The sequence below is a fragment of the Orbicella faveolata genome, unplaced genomic scaffold (assembly GCF_042242905.1).
Source record: "Orbicella faveolata isolate gen_17 unplaced genomic scaffold, um_ofav_v1 contig_1, whole genome shotgun sequence".
NCBI classification, from domain to species: Eukaryota; Metazoa; Cnidaria; class Anthozoa; order Scleractinia; family Merulinidae; genus Orbicella; species Orbicella faveolata.
The window spans coordinates 23,605,259-23,621,480 of record NW_028301536.1 but is presented as its reverse complement, the minus strand read 5'-3'; the positions used below and the strand labels follow the sequence as shown (position 1 = coordinate 23,621,480).

Below are 16,222 nucleotides of genomic sequence, written 5' to 3'. Positions count from 1 at the left end.
TCAGCTTCAACTCCGGTTGCAGGCATGACTTGCAGCGGTTCTGAGCAGATTCTCAACCGCTGCCACCATGTATCAATCAGCTAAACTCAAGAAAGACGGGACAACAGAAGTCCGGCAAGAAAACACAAGCACAGGCTTTATTTCAAGTGAAGTCCACATGGAACTGACGCCATCTAACATACGGGAACTAAATGACGTAACGATGTAACGATATGTCACGCAACATGTCACACAAGACACGCCTAAGAACAATTCTACAATTTTCATAATGGGAAACGTCCACTAACCTAATTTAAAATCCACTTGAATAAAATTTGCACACAGTGCAATGTTTAAAAATACGATATAACAACTGCTAATTATACCAGTGAAGTTACATGTAAATTACTTAAAGTTAAGCAATTTAGGTACTTGTTTTTAGTTACCTTTCCCGAATAGGCCCTTTCGCAATACATGAAAAAGTAACCTAAAAGAATAAATATTCTTTAGAATAACATTGTCTAAAATAAACCAACACACAAACGAAGCTTACAAGAGGTAATGCGCCTATTCTTGGTTTTCCTGTGACGGTTCATCGCCGCCATTTTAGAATGCATTGACAGAACAATGCTTCTTCTGTTCTGTCGTTTGTGTCTCCCATCATGGCCGCCATGCCTTTGTCATATCAAATTATTCGGGTTTATAGTTGCAAGCCATTTATGATACACTATTTGGCTTCTTTATTTTAAATTGTACAAGAACTTCCTTTTGCTAGTAGCAACTAGCTAAAAAGCTAAATTCCTATGACTTTGTACACTGAAAAAGAACACCTGTCTCCTTCATAAAAATAGGGACCTTAAGACACGAGGACGGGAAGGCCAGGACGGGAACGGCAGTGGACGCGGGAAACTTTCGCGGGTCTCGTCGTGTCGCCAAAAACAAAATGCTTAAGATGTGTATTTTCGCAAAGGACGGCGACGTCAATAATTGAAACATCCTTTAGATTATAAAAAAGATGGTAGAAATCTTATCCTATGAAGCTTAAATGATAGTGAACAGTGATGCTGAATTTATTTTTCTTTATAAGCGAAGCAAACATCTGCCAATATTTTAATTGAGAAACCTAAATTTCCGTATGATGAAAGTAAACGAACAATCTGATCGACCTGCTTCAGATGGCTTTTTACCACCGGAGCGTTTCAGAATTTTGTCGCCGAAGAATCCTGACTTTTGGTGAACATTTCAATTTCCATCTGTAATTGTAACAAGCATTATGAAAATAAAACAACCGTTGCATCAAGTTCCGGATAGTATAAAAAAACAACAACAACAAAACATCAGTTTGAAAATGTGTATTCTATTTGCCCGATAGATGCTCCATGGCATTCATTCTTACGACATTTTATCGACTGTACTTACACTGATGTATTCTCAATGCATACAGTTTGTATTGAGCTTGCACACTCGTGACAGCGACTGAACAATGACTGAAACGGGTGTCTCTAAAACGAAGACCTCTGAAACGAAGACCCTAAGACCCTAAGACCCTACGACCCCAAAAACTCTAAAACGAAGACCCCCGAATTTTTTAAGCATTTTTTACCTCAAGTGAAGTTTTGCTCCTTCTTTATCCGGCCAATTTCGTTCATTTGGTGTCGATGGTTTACCCGCCATCTTGAGCTGAGTAACCAGGCTCCCACACTTGGCCGGAAGTTAGGTTACCTACCGATTTGCTTCCTTCTGTCAATCATATGGAAGAAGAGAGAGAGCGCGCTTTGCCGTGTTTTCCCGGCACAGTTTGGCAAGTGAATTGTTCGTCGATTTTGGGAACTTTTTTGCGTTTTCTCTGTTCTGTCTATGAATCGTACGTTTTATCGGACCAGCCATGGATTGGATTTCAAAACATTGTGTTAGATGCATGTTCCAGGAAGTTATAGATAAAATATGACGTAATCACAGAAAAGACAAGAAAGTGGTCGCATCATGTGAAATAGAGAATGTTACCTTGTATTGTACTATGTTTTAGGTATAAGTTCATAGAAGATCAGAAAGTATGTATACTTGGGAAATTGCCGGAAAGAGATCAACGAACCTACGTCAGTTCCGACTAGTTTAATGACGTTTCGGCCTTTCGCTTTCTTCAGATAAAACGCTATGAACAAGATAGAAGATTTGCGAAGTCGGACTGGTTCAAAAACATTTATTTGCTACTCCGAGTTTCATGCTTCTCGCGAAGCAATCATCATATATATAGTCAGTGTAAAAGTAGTTTACCAATGGACGCCGAAGCCTCCCAGGTATGCAATGTTTCCACGTAAGTCTGTAGATAGGCGTAAATGACGGTACTTTTGACTGTTTCCTCGATTTAATACTGAATAATACTTCATAATGAATAGAACTAAACATTTTTTGCAGACTATTTTGAACGCTGACAGAATTACTTTACCGTTTAAAAGTTTTTAGAAAGGTTCTCCCAAAATGAGCTGGCTTTTAAGTGATTATGGCCCCTGGTATATAACAAAATATCTGGCCCCAGTTGATGAAAGGCTGGATAACGCTATCCACCAGATAAATCGCTATCCAGTGTATAAGTGTTAACACTGAAAACAAACCACTCTGTCCACCTTTCGAACAACCCGGGCCTGTATTTTAGCGCCAAATGGAGGTTTCATACTGCGAACGCCACTTCCGGACAAAGTGTGAGAGCTTGGTTGCTCAGCTCAAGATGGCGGTTAAAATCTTAACGCGGTTTGTTGTTGTTGTTGTTATTGCGTTATTGGCCGGATAAAGAAGGAGCAAAACCTCACTAAAGGAAAAAAAATGCTTAGAAAATTAGGGGGTCTTCGTTTTAGAGTTTTTGGGGTCTTAGGGTCTTATGGTCTTAGGGTCTTAGGGTCTTAGGGTCTTAGGGTCTTAGGGTCTTAGGGTCTTAGGGTCTTAAGGTCTTAGGGTCTTCGTTTTAGAGGTCTTCGTTGCAGAGACACCCGACTGAAACACAAACGAACAGACGAGGAATATTTTTATTCACATTCTCGTATGTCAGCGTAGTATTCTACACTACAATCACGAAAAATGCGAACCTTATAAACATTCCTACCAATATAACTGAAAATAAAGTCGATTGGAACATTTAGCGGGGCAAAACAAGTGCAAAATACTCACGTTTTCGATACGACGGCTAGTCGGGCGAAATGGCGTCCTCGACGAGACGAGGACGGCAGAGAGATTGGTCGAGAGTTCTCGTGCGTATGTAGTCCTGCTGTTAAGAGCCGAAAATAACCAGAATTGTTCATTTTTTGATAAAAGCATGAAACTTCCCAGGATTACTAACCTCTATAAGGTAAACTTTTTCTGCTATGGAGCCATCCCAAATTTACACCCCCAAACATGCTACGCGCATGTCAATAAATGACGTCTTAGGCCTTTACATGGGAACGAGGCTGAGTTAAAATGCTTATTTCTGAGCCTTCTCAGGAGTTCTTGGTCTAGATTTCTTGCTTTTTAATATAAAAGCAACTTATAAAGTATCTGGGAGTTTAAAATTTGTCACGTGATTAGTCACGTGACCATCATTTCAATAAACAATAAAATAATACCGAATATTGCATTAATACGATTAATTTTTATTTCTCTTCTTCTTTCTCGTTTTTCTTCGCAAATAGAATGAAGTAATCATTTTGAACATTACATATACAGTCATCAGAGATTCAAACTCTGAAACTTGTGTTTCGGCATGCACAGTGTCATATTGGGTCTCTGCATCAAATCGAGGCTTGGACAAAGCATGGATCTATGTTAGCTATTGAGGTGATTTGCTTATGGTGGCTCCCTATAGTTTTACGATTCATCCGTACATAGGACTAAAGCTCAAGTAATCTGTGCGCACTCAAAGGAAAACGTCAGTGTTTTTCGATTTTTATGACGTCAACATGAGCACAAAAAGCAAAACTGACAGTGAATTTTCTCGCGTTTCCTTCGGTGAGTTTTTTTTTTTAATTTGGCTCAGTTGTGACCACATACAATTCCTATAAAATACCCTATTTCTGTTAAAATCTGTCAGAGCTAACTTCATATATTTAGAAGAATGAAAAAATACAGAATATTGGAAAAACCGTCCAAACAACCTTAACTTTTTATCAATTCAAAATGTCACGCAATATCATTTTCATGATGTGGCAAAGTGTGAAAACATTTCACCGAAGGAGAGTATAAATATTAAGGAGTTCTGGCCAAAATGAGGAATATATCTGCCTATCATTAGATGAGATGTTGCCATGGTAACGGCCTTAATCCAAAAATTGACATCCAAAAAATAAGCCTTATTTTAACAGTACCGATACTGATAAATCTCTACAGGGAAAACTTTAAGAGAAATTAACTAAGTTTTCTTTTCTACCTCGCGCTCCATACGAAGGGTGTTCGTAAATACTCTAGGGAACCACCTTAAGGACGTTCACAATAATTGTTTCTGCGCATCCTTACTATGCACGCAAATTCACAAGCCACGTCATGCATGTAAGCGCGCGCTAAGTAAGAAAATAAGCAATGATAGGACAGATGGCCTACAGCTTTGCCTGGATTTAAGGATCTTAGACGTTCGGTGCCCCCTACTTTTCTTTCCAGAAACAGATTTTATTTACCATTATCTCCACATCGTCCAAAAATGAACAAAAAAATCAATGTGGGAAGGTAAAAAAAATACAAGATTTATATTTCTGTCCATGGGACATTGGATCCTACGGAATTTATGTTGATCGCCCTCCAGGCAAAGATTAGGGTGGCCGAACACAGTTTTCGCGCGCACAAGGATTGCAAAGAGCCATCATTTTATTTACTCAACACACGCACTATCTGTGCTATTTTTTCTCTATTATTGAACTCAGTGTATTGATGGCTTTAGTCTTTTATTACGAAGATATGTTAGAAAAGGTAACGACGCAAAGAAACCAGCAATTCTCACATTTCTCTTTGTTACCGAAAGAACCCAGTTAAATGCAGCGCATGCGCAGTTGCTCGAAAAATTGGGACCGATTGCTTTTGCAGAAACTTGCGGATTTCTGACGATCCAGTCGTTAGAATTTCAAGAAATTTGGCAAAAAAATAGTTCAGAAACCACGTGAATGATCTATCGCAAAAAATCTGAATTTTGACATTAAGAAAATCGCCTATGTCAAAATTTTCTTAGAACAGTGTTGACAGAAGGGATTTAATGTCAATTCGTAGTGGGCAAAAGATGAAAAAAATCTAACGACTGGATTTTTTTTAAATAAACAAAAACCATTTTTTAAGCCTTGTTTTTTAACCAACCCCGTTGCCATGGCAACAGCACACACCTTAGCCAAAATGCGAGAATAAACCTTTCTGTGGTTAACCTTGACTTTTGCAAAAAACGAGCGCCAAAGCATAAATAGCTTAAAAGTAATGGTGAATTAGGCATAGGCTCTTGAAAACTGTGTTCGGCCACCTTAAGTACTCTATGTGATACACTCGAACTCTCTATTGATAATGGTCCGGTTGAACAAGTTTCCTCTGTGAAATCACTCGGAGTATATATCAATGAAAATCTAACGGACATTCCCACATTGATAAACTGTGTAAAAAGATCGCTTAGAACTGCAACTGGAGCCATAAAGCGAGTTAAGCCATTTGTGCCTCAATCTACCCTACTCTGCACATACAACTCACTAGTTCAACCTCACTTTGATTACTGCAGCCTAGTCTGGGGTGATTGAAGCAAAACATTATCTAATAAGGTACAAAAACCACAAAACTGTGCTGCACGAGTAATAAATTCATCGGGCTATGACGCTGATGTCGATTCCTTGTTTCACAAACTCAGCTGGAAAGACTTGCAATTTCAACACCAAATTCAGAAAGCTCTAATTAATGGTTTTTAAGTCTTTAAACGGTCTGGTTCCCGAATATCTCACTTCTAAATTTGTAACGCGAAATGAATCAAATTATGCTCTGAGGGACTCGGTTAAATAAGGGAATAAGACAGGGAATACGAACCAGGGCGCTTATATGTAGTTTTATGCTCTAAGCTAACGGAAAAGGTGGGTTTTTCGGGGTCGAAAGCAAGACTTCAATCTCGCGCTGGGAATGTATAATAAGATCTGCTCGCGCTAGTTTTAAGCTTACGCGTATGCTTTTGCGTTTGTTCTGACTTAAGAATATAGCAAGAAAACTCTACACTCTGGTATCGAGTTAATTTGTGAGTTTCTCAGACAATGGTTAATCATAACCAAAACCTGTTTTGATGGTTTCTTTTTGTTTCTGCTTGTTTGGTGAGTTTGCAAAAGTTTTTGAAAGGAAAGTCTGACGCGTACAATTAGCTCATTTGCATAGTGCAGCTCGTGCACTTTCAAGTCCGAGTCGGTGTTTTCAATTGTCAACAAATCTTGACAAAGATTTCTTTCGTTATCTTTTGTGCTGAGATGCTGCAACAAATTTCACGAACGCAAAAAAGGCTACTAACATCATGTGTGTTTCTTCAACATAAGCACAGTGAAGTTTTACACTGCGAAAATGAAAATGGACAAGGAGTTTTGATAACTCGATCTACAAAATCGAAAACGTTATTCCAAGTTGATTAAAGAAAGCGTCATTGTAACTTTGCTGATTATTTCTGCTTTATTCACATATTTTCAGCTTAGCTTTTAATATGTTTTCAAACATTTATCAATTTTAAACATATTTAAAAACTATAGAGTTAATTATTGTTTGAGTTCGACGTACGCTTTCACACGAAAGTGCGGCGGAAGTACAATTTGTCATGTTTACTGACTGTACAAAACACGCATCGGCGGGCGCTCTTATTCATCGACAACAGAGAATTTACTAGATTTTTACACGAATAAAACTGAGCAGTATCTACGGACGTAAAGTTAGCGGGCCTTGATGAAACATCAAGCGTTGCTTACAATTCAGACGAAACTCAAACTGACCAAACTAGCAATTAATTTGTTTTACTTTTCAATCGCGATAGACTGGCAAATCCCTCGTAAGCGTGTGGCAAGAGGAGCTAGGAAACTATGAAGTCCTGAAGCTCTGCTATATCTAAATATATCCTGTCCCAGCTAGTTTTTTGCTGTGTAATGGAAAAGCTGTTAATCCTCAACATATGTGAAATTTAAAGTGGAGTAATGTACAGCTCATGTAAAAGAAGCATCCGTCGGAACACAACCTGGTCAGCGATATATATAAGCTTAAAGCGGAACATACCTAAAAGTACCTGTCTTACTTCATTCAAACTGGAGCAGCTTCCGACGAAAATACTTAAGAAAAATTCCAACAGACGTAAACGCGTTGAGTTGTGGGCCAAAAACATGAAAAATTTCGGGATTTTTGGACGCCATTTCCCCCGCGCGACATCCGCAAAAATCCTCGCAGCATGTACGCGCGTGTGCCGCAGGCGATGGCGCAATTTGTTCTAAAAATAGAATTATTGTCCCATATCGTGGGGACAACCCCAGGGGCGGGGCAGAAGACTCCTGAAATTTTTGTACTGGATCATCCAACAAAAGGTGACGTCACATCCGGTTTAAACTGTGCCGCGCAGCCCGTTTCACAAAGCGAAAAAATGGCGTTTCGATTGGGGAAGATTTTCTTCTATTTGCAAACCATCAGGTCCGTGTCCTTCCATACTGAGGATAGAAATATCGTGAAGGCACATTTCTTCGACTTTTGAAGCAAAACTGTTGGCAAAAGAGAACAGTTTAGTATTGTTTTGAAGGAAAATAACGGAGAGCCTTGTGTCATCGAATGGCGGATTTTACACATATTCAAAACTGGTGTTGTTCCGACTTTTGGTTCTTATTGTTCGTGATTCGGTTATAACACTAAGTGCAATAGCCTATAATGTTAACAACAACCTGGATGAAGTATTGCTGGCCATAGTTTGCACTGTGCACAACGGGAACATATTTAACAGAAGCCGTTTTTTTCTGAAAGTGAACACAGTTGAAGCTCTGTATCCACGTGCGTGTGGTGGAAAAGACATGCTGAAGCGTATACTCAAGGTTAGTATCCTATTTCCGTATCTCTTGTTGAATACGGTTTTTCTCTGTAAGAAATAAGTAATGTTGAGAGTTAGAGGCGAGCTTTGGAGACATCAGATTTCCCCGAAGAGATCAACAAAGGGGTGAAGCACTCCCCCACCAAATTTTCTGGGAATACCCCCCCCGGGTACTGTGAAACTGTTCATAAATATACATGTATGCTGGACAGAATTCAAAGTTTATCCAGTGGTCAATTGTATATTCCTCTGTATTGTCTGAACTGCAATGCTGGCCTAGGGATCAACTTCATTGGGCAGTTACAAAAGACGGGGGTTGGCCTGTTTATAGGGTTAGCTCCTTAGCCCTTAACTTTACCTCCGCTTTTGACAGGTACCCACTTCTACTGTGACCCGGGGCGAGGGGTACTCCCTTATTTGCACTATAGGGGTATGTGTGGCCCCAAAAGGTATGGTTTTTCAGTCGTTTTGGTCATAAATAGGGTATCAGTTTTGGCCATTTTGGCCTTAAATAGGATATGGGTTTTGTACTCTAGTCTTGAATTGGGTAATGTTGTTTAGAAGAAGCTACTTTTTCATCATTAGTGATAAGACCATAAACAAAAGGCTGTCAAAAATTATGTTTAGGGCAACTGTGTCAGTTACCATGGTGGTAAATAGGTTATCAAATTTTTATTCTGGTAATAAATAGTGTAGGGAGAATCGCAGATTTTGGTAGTCATAATTAGTTAATTCAACTATTTTGAGATTTTAAAGATATGTTCTATATATCAAATTGACTCAACAAGAGATGCTGTGGGAACACAGGCCGCTGGTGATTGTTTTCACAGCTTTTTTAGTTCTTCCAAAGATCTGTTTACAACACCTCATCTTCTGTTAATCTGGTGGAGATACAATGTAGCTCTGTAGCAACGGGATCTTTGTTCATTATTTGATCAATGTTTAAATGGCATCTACCTTCCATCTTGTAAAGAAAGAATGATAAATGGCTGTCTCATACGCATGCATCAAATAATTCACAAAGGTCAGTTGTGATTGCTCCATTGTGGGTGGGCTGAGAATTCTAGCTTGGTTTGATCTTAAAGTGATTGTTTGCCATTTATTTCCCCATGCATTTGGCTGAATATGACCCTGCATGACTATTCAAAACCCTTATTGAATAATCAAATGGGCAATATCCCTCTTTGTTTGAGTTTCCCTCAGTCATTCAATCACAGTGGGTTTTGCTGAGTTAATTTTCTTTTCTTTGTAAATTGATATTTCTGCTTTAAATTCTAAATCTAGGCATCATGTGACACTCGCCATGCGAAGAGTTGTTCTGGTTAGCCAAGCCAAAGTGTTTATATAAAGAAAAGTTGCTCTGCCTGTCAGGGTGCCAAGGCGTGACATGAGCCAAGGCTAGACAACTCACCCACCCCTGTTGTCTTGCAGGCAAGACAGGTTCATGATCCTAAATGTAAACAGCTGGTTGATTTTTCAAAGAAATAAATGAAAAGTTAGCTTGGCCAGGGTAACTCAGGAGAAGGGTTGTCTTGGGTACCCAAGACCATATAAATGGTCCCTAGTAGGGCCATTCTATTTTATTTCCACACTCCCTCTTCCTTTGTTGACATGAGCTTTAGACAGGGCTATGAAAGAGTTATTTCTGCACTTTTATCTTTTCTGTTAGGTGGTAAATATTGACTTATTTAGTGAGTGTGGCTGGGGGAAGGGGGTGTGGATATAAAATGGAATATCTCTAGTCAGCTCTGGGCCCAAGTTGTGTATGAAACTGAGTAAACTGAACTGAGTAAACTAAACTGAGTATACAAACTATACTTTCCAAAATCTTTATGGGTCGGTGTTTGAGAGGATCATCTTATATGTTCATCACTACAGTGGAACCCCGCCTTATGGCCACCCCATTCACATAGCCACCTTGTTATTACGGCCACTTGATTCTGGCTTGAACAAAGGCTCAGTCAGTTGGTCATTTTCTTATTTAAAGAACCCCTTTAACCACACTGTTAATGTGGTCAGATTTTTGTGGCCCAGCAGCCGGATTAACAGAGTTCCACTGTAATTTAAAATTGTCAGTGTTGGTTGTTTTAAGAATATTTGTACCTCACAGAGGTGAAAATGAATTTGAGCTATTACCCACAAAACAAAATTCTGGATCGTACATTTTAGGAGTAATATACAAAATTTATAATAAGCATTAGGCATCACTTTGATAGTGAAGTCCCATAACTCTATTATTTGGAGATTGGTTATCCACTATCCCTGAAATTACCAAGGCTGATATCTCTATTATCATGTCATCAAAGCCATAATATTTTGACACCTACTGTACCAAACACAGTTTCCTTAAGCAGTAACAAGAGTCTTTCTTTAGTAAACCAAAATAGTACTTGCTGCCAGGTGCTTTATAAAAGTAAAACCATTCCAGAAGCCTTCACAAAGTAATATCAGTTGCTAACAATTTTTTTGTGACTGATTTAAACCTTGTAATAAATCATACTGAACTGGCCCAAGTTTAATATACATTTTGTTGCATTAAGCTCACATGTTTTCAGTTTTCATGTTTTCAGTTTAAAGGAGAAGGTCACTCCAAAAAGCTTACTTTTTTTGTCTTCACTTATAGCAAGTGAATATTCAGCATTTCCACTCACCAAAGGTTCAGCCTCTGAAGTGCCTGCTGTCCTTAAGAAATTCATCTCGAAATTAAGAAATGACTTTGGAGGCCACCATTTTGCAACTGTCTTGGCAGCCTGAGGCTGTGTTTATGTGACTTCATTCTGTCCAACTCGAAATTGGTGGGAAGGAGAAGAACCTGCAACTGACTTGGCATCCGTCACAAGGAGTTTAGAGCTTGTTTAGCTCAAAATAATATGTCTCAAGAGCAGCCATAACCCAGAGTGGTAGTCAAAAGGCTTGTCGCAAGCTATCAGGGCAAAATCCGTCAGACAGAATGATGTCATGAAAACTTGGCCTGGATGCTTCTTTGGAGGCGAACTTCATAAGGAAAACCTGCACTTCAGACGCTGAAACTTCTGTGAGTGGCTAACCTTAGTGCAAGGTTTTCATTAGCGTTGACATAAAATTTATGTTTTTTGGAGTGACCTTCTCCTTTAAAATACACACATTAAGACTTAACTCAGTAGCAAGGTACCTCTTGTATGACCAGTAGCAGTATACATGTATCCAAAAAACAAAATATATATTGTCCAAACTCAGTCATGTTAGTAGTGTTAGTGTCTAATGAGTTCCTGCAAAGAGATAATTATACAATCATTCTTGCAACTCACCCCAATATTCTGGGAGTCTCCCACCTACCATTTAGATCATCCATCCCAGGCAAGTTTTGAACTATTGTCCAGATACAAGGGACCATGGGCTCCTAGGGACAGTGCATTAAAGTGCTATTATGATGAAATTTGCGGATGTCCTCCATAATATGAGCATAACAGTTTTGTTACCATGGCAACATACTGGGTTTCAACCTTTCCTGATGATTATAGGCTTTTCTGGCCACCTTTGGCTTTCCATTTTGATATTTGCCAATGGTGCCTCATCAGCACGATCTAGGAAGCATACATGTATTAACATGCAAGGTCAAAGTCGTAGCCTCGTTTAACGTTTTTCAAGCTGAAAATCACTGAATTAGTGAAATCAGGTTAGAGGGGACTGGAAAAGAGCAAGTTGCCATGGGAAAATACAGGCTGTATATAATTTTTATAGCCATAGGTGTGTTTCCTGTAGTTCTAAGTATAAGCCTACCAACCTGATGTAATATTGGGTTAAGTGTATGACAATATCAGTCACCTCATTTGCATATTTCTATTTTTCAACCTACATATCTTTGGAACTGATGCAGATATCTGCAAAAGGTAAACAGCATTTTTAATCTTTTGTGGAATGCTAGGTGATACACCTGAAAATTCTGACTCAAGAAGTGAAAATTTAAGGATAGAAGCACTTTAAAGCATTGAGTTGAATTTATGCTGTTGGCAAAATTTTACTCTAAGGTGTCGAAAGGAATTTGGAGGGGAATTTGGTGTGGTTATTGAATTGACAGATGTTGGTTCTGTTATTATTGTCATTATCTTCTATATTTTTGAGGCAGAATGGTTGTTGGCAAAAGCATAACTGGCAATATGCTCACTGACCTGTGTTTAGATGTTTTCAGGTTTTTGTCTCTGACAATGAAGGTCAATTTGAGTAGTTACACTGTCTTTACAATAGAACAAAAGGATATTAATAGTATAGTTATATTTCAATATCCTCATACTAAAATTATAGTAATTTTATGGCTCAATTTCTACCTCTGCTTTAATTTGTTTAAACCAGTTTATTTTTTTAAACCAATTTAATTTCATCAAAGGGGAAGGGGGAATCTGAGAGCAACAATAAATTAGACCAACAAATATAAGGACATTTGCAATGGTTGCTTTCGTGGCTTAGTGGAGATGAAGTGGACCAAAAAGTCAGAGATCTGATGTTTGAATCTAGGTCTGTCTGTACAAAGATTGTATTGTAGTATAGGAGTATTATGGTAAGTTATCACTTATGTTGGGGGGTTGATATGTATGGTTAGCCAAATGTTGCAAAATTCAACAACTTGGACCTTCATATTCAACAACTTATATTTATGTTCAACAACATATATTTATATTCAACATTTTATATTTATATTCAACGATACGCATTTTCTTTCAACTTCAACCCAAATTATTTTCATTCAACAAAAATATTTGTTCAACTTCAACCAAAAATAATATCATTCAACAAAAATATTTGTTCAACTTCAACCAAAAATAATTTCATTCAACAAAAATATTTGTTCAACTTCAACCCAGATTATTTTCATTCAACAAAAATATTTGTTCAACTTCAACCAAAAATAATTTCATTCAACAACAATATTTGTTCAACTTCAACCACAATTATTTTTATTCAACAATAAAGTTCCCGGACATTCAAAATAGTCATTCAACAAAATTCCCCGTCCCACCCCCTGAACTACCCCGAACGCTGTCACAAATCCCTAGTGTTTTGGGTACCCAAAACACTGAAAGCGTAAAACTGATGCAAGTGAAATCATCCACGATTCTGCTCAAAACCCATTTATCTTCTTACGAAGCTTTGTCTCAATAAATTAAAGCGTTCTTTAGCTTGATATAAACACAATACGTCTCTGAAAATAGTCGCAATTCATAACAGACTGTCTGATCCGAGTCCGCAGTTATAACGACATATAAAACCGAATTCACGCGCCAAAGATCCTTGTATGAACATGCGCTTGGTGCCTATCGATAACCCTTGAAATGCACGTTATTCAAAACGAGAAAGGCGCTTTCTAAACCTCCGATAGTGCGGCGATTAAAATCAATATGCGAACGAACGGCCGTCACGCAATATGCAGGTCTCAAGCTGTGACCGACCTCTGTATGTGTTGCCTGTCGGAAATAAACTCTGGCTTAGACTTGTTTGTCGTTCTTTCCTTTACCATCCCTCCTAGTATATGTAGATTTTGCCGGAATATATAAGATGAAGATATAAAAGGTTTGCTTTGCCTTTTAATCCTCGGTCGATTTGGCTACCCTGAATTAAAGAAACGATAACAAACAAGCATATTGGAAAGGGATACCCATATATCACCAGGGATTTAAGTATCCCACTTTCCCAGTGTTCAAAGGACGTAGTCTTGTCTACTTTATTTGCATTTTTTATAGAATTGTCTCCGAAGAAAAAAACTGCTTTAATGGCAAAATCTAATAGGAGGGATGGTTAAGGAAAGAGCGAGAAATAAACAAGTCTAAGACTTTCCCTGTATCCAAGGATTAGCCTTGTATATACTTTATTTATATTTATTTTGGTTTTGTCTCCGAAGCAAAAAACTTATTTCATGGCATAGAGAACTGTTCCCCGGCAAAATCTACGTACACTAGGAGGGATGGTCAAGGAAAGAGCGACAAACAAGTCTAAGCCAGAGTTTATTTCCGACAGGCAACACATACAGAGGTCGGTCACAGCTTGAGACCTGCATTTTGCGTGACGGCCGTTCGTTCGCATATTGATTTTAATCGCCGCACTATCGGAGGTTTAGAAAGCGCCTTTCTCGTTTTGAATAACGTGCATTTCAAGGGTTATCGATAGGCACCAAGCGCATGTTCATACAAGGATCTTTGGCGCGTGAATTCGGTTTTATATGTCGTTATAACTGCGGACTCGGATCAGACAGTCTGTTATGAATTGCGACTATTTTCAGAGACGTATTGTGTTTATATCAAGCTAAAGAACGCTTTAATTTATTGAGACAAAGCTTCGTAAGAAGATAAATGGGTTTTGAGCAGAATCGTGGATGATTTCACTTGCATCAGTTTTACGCTTTCAGTGTTTTGGGTACCCAAAACACTAGGGATTTGTGACAGCGTTCGGGGTAGTTCAGGGGGTGGGACGGGGAATTTTGTTGAATGACTATTTTGAATGTCCGGGAACTTTATTGTTGAATAAAAATAATTGTGGTTGAAGTTGAACAAATATTGTTGTTGAATGAAATTATTTTTGGTTGAAGTTGAACAAATATTTTTGTTGAATGAAAATAATCTGGGTTGAAGTTGAACAAATATTTTTGTTGAATGAAATTATTTTTGGTTGAAGTTGAACAAATATTTTTGTTGAATGATATTATTTTTGGTTGAAGTTGAACAAATATTTTTGTTGAATGAAAATAATTTGGGTTGAAGTTGAAAGAAAATGCGTATCGTTGAATATAAATATAAAATGTTGAATATAAATATATGTTGTTGAACATAAATATAAGTTGTTGAATATGAAGGTCCAAGTTGTTGAATTTTGCAACATTTGGCTAACCATAGATATGGGATCCTGGCTGTACTGTTGTAGGGTAGGAATAGGGACTGAGGGGTGGGTGGTGTGCTTGTGATCCTTTTTAAAAACCACTCTAAAAGTGGAAACAAACTGATTTCAATTGAAAAATTTGCAGCACAGGTAAAAATGATACATTATATCTTGTTTTTTTATAGGTGGTAAATGAGCAAATACCCTCATGATCAAGAGACCTGTCCAAGTGTGATTTTTTTTTTTACTGATAATGGAAATCATAATAAAGATGCAAAGCCACCTTGGTGTGATTTCTTCCTTGACAGTGAAGTGCAACCTAACCAAAAGTTGCATTCTGTAAGAGGTTTACAAAAATTAAATGGAAAATTAAACTACACCAGTTTGTATTAATTTTATAAGTACTCCTCTCTCCAAAATATATTTGGTATGTTGTCGTACATGTACTGGCAAGAATATAATGTAGAAATTTTATGGGAAATGTTTCCATTCAAAAAATATGCTGCTCAGACACAATAACAATAATTCTCATTTCTGTGGTGTTTTCTTTGGTGTGAAAGTGTAAAAACAGATTCTATTACCCTACATGTAAGTTGAAGAATATAGGAGCTCCTCTGCAAAAGTTTGTTGTTGTTTTTTCTGTTCATTTTTTTTTGTTGAACATTTATATTTTCCTATAAGCAGTTTCTTCTCAACACATTGTAAGATAATAACTAGCCATAAAAAGGACGTTTTTGTCTCAGAGATCATTTTCAAGATAAAAAAAAGTGATTTTCATTTATATTCTTTATTTTCTTTGGGCAGAGACGTTTTGAGAATTTCCCTAAAAATATCACAAGGTACAAAGGAAGGGGCAAAAATAAAAGTTGTTTTCATTATCAGTTTGAGTCTCTCTCTGAAGCTGCAAAGTATGGTTATTTTATACTGTTGTGGATAACGTTAGGCCCATTTTAATTCAAAATACAAATGGGAACTTACATTGATAATCACACAATCCCTTAAATTGGCACTGTTTTGTTTTTTGCTTTTTTCCAGAAAACAATTTGAACATCCTTTTTACACAAGGAGAGGTGGGGGGGGGGGGGGGGGGGGGAGGTATTTTACATAGTTTTAAATGGGGAAGCTGCACCTCAAGGTCCAACCCCTTAATACTTTTCTAAACCCTTAGAAAGTAGTTTTAAAATATCTTTTTGAACAATATATCAGAATCCCCTCATTCTGGCTCATGAGAGTAAATGAGAGATTATCAACAACATTTTAGAGCTAGAAGAAGGAAATCCCAAAAGAAAGATCTCGGTACCCTTTCATTATACACCTGAATTCAACTTGTCAGAAATCCCTTACCCTTTAATAGTTATATCTGAAGCCTGAAAACTTTTGAGC

The 16,222-nt window shown here is 37.8% G+C and overlaps 1 long non-coding RNA gene across 4 annotated transcripts; it reads left to right on the top strand.

Moving 5' to 3' along the window:
* The first annotated feature begins 7,455 nt into the window (after positions 1-7,455).
* LOC149118457 (uncharacterized) lies at positions 7,456-15,720 on the top strand. Of its 4 annotated transcripts, XR_016202487.1 has the most exons (5): positions 7,495-8,000; positions 8,370-8,445; positions 10,620-11,030; positions 11,853-11,865; positions 15,025-15,720. It is a non-coding gene; the product is annotated as an uncharacterized LOC149118457 (long non-coding RNA). The 4 variants fall into 4 exon arrangements; XR_016202506.1 differs by lacking the exon at positions 8,370-8,445 and having other exon boundaries at positions 7,494-8,000; positions 10,620-11,865; XR_016202504.1 differs by lacking the exon at positions 8,370-8,445 and having other exon boundaries at positions 7,494-8,000; positions 9,281-11,865.
* The last annotated feature ends 502 nt before the right edge of the window (positions 15,721-16,222 follow it).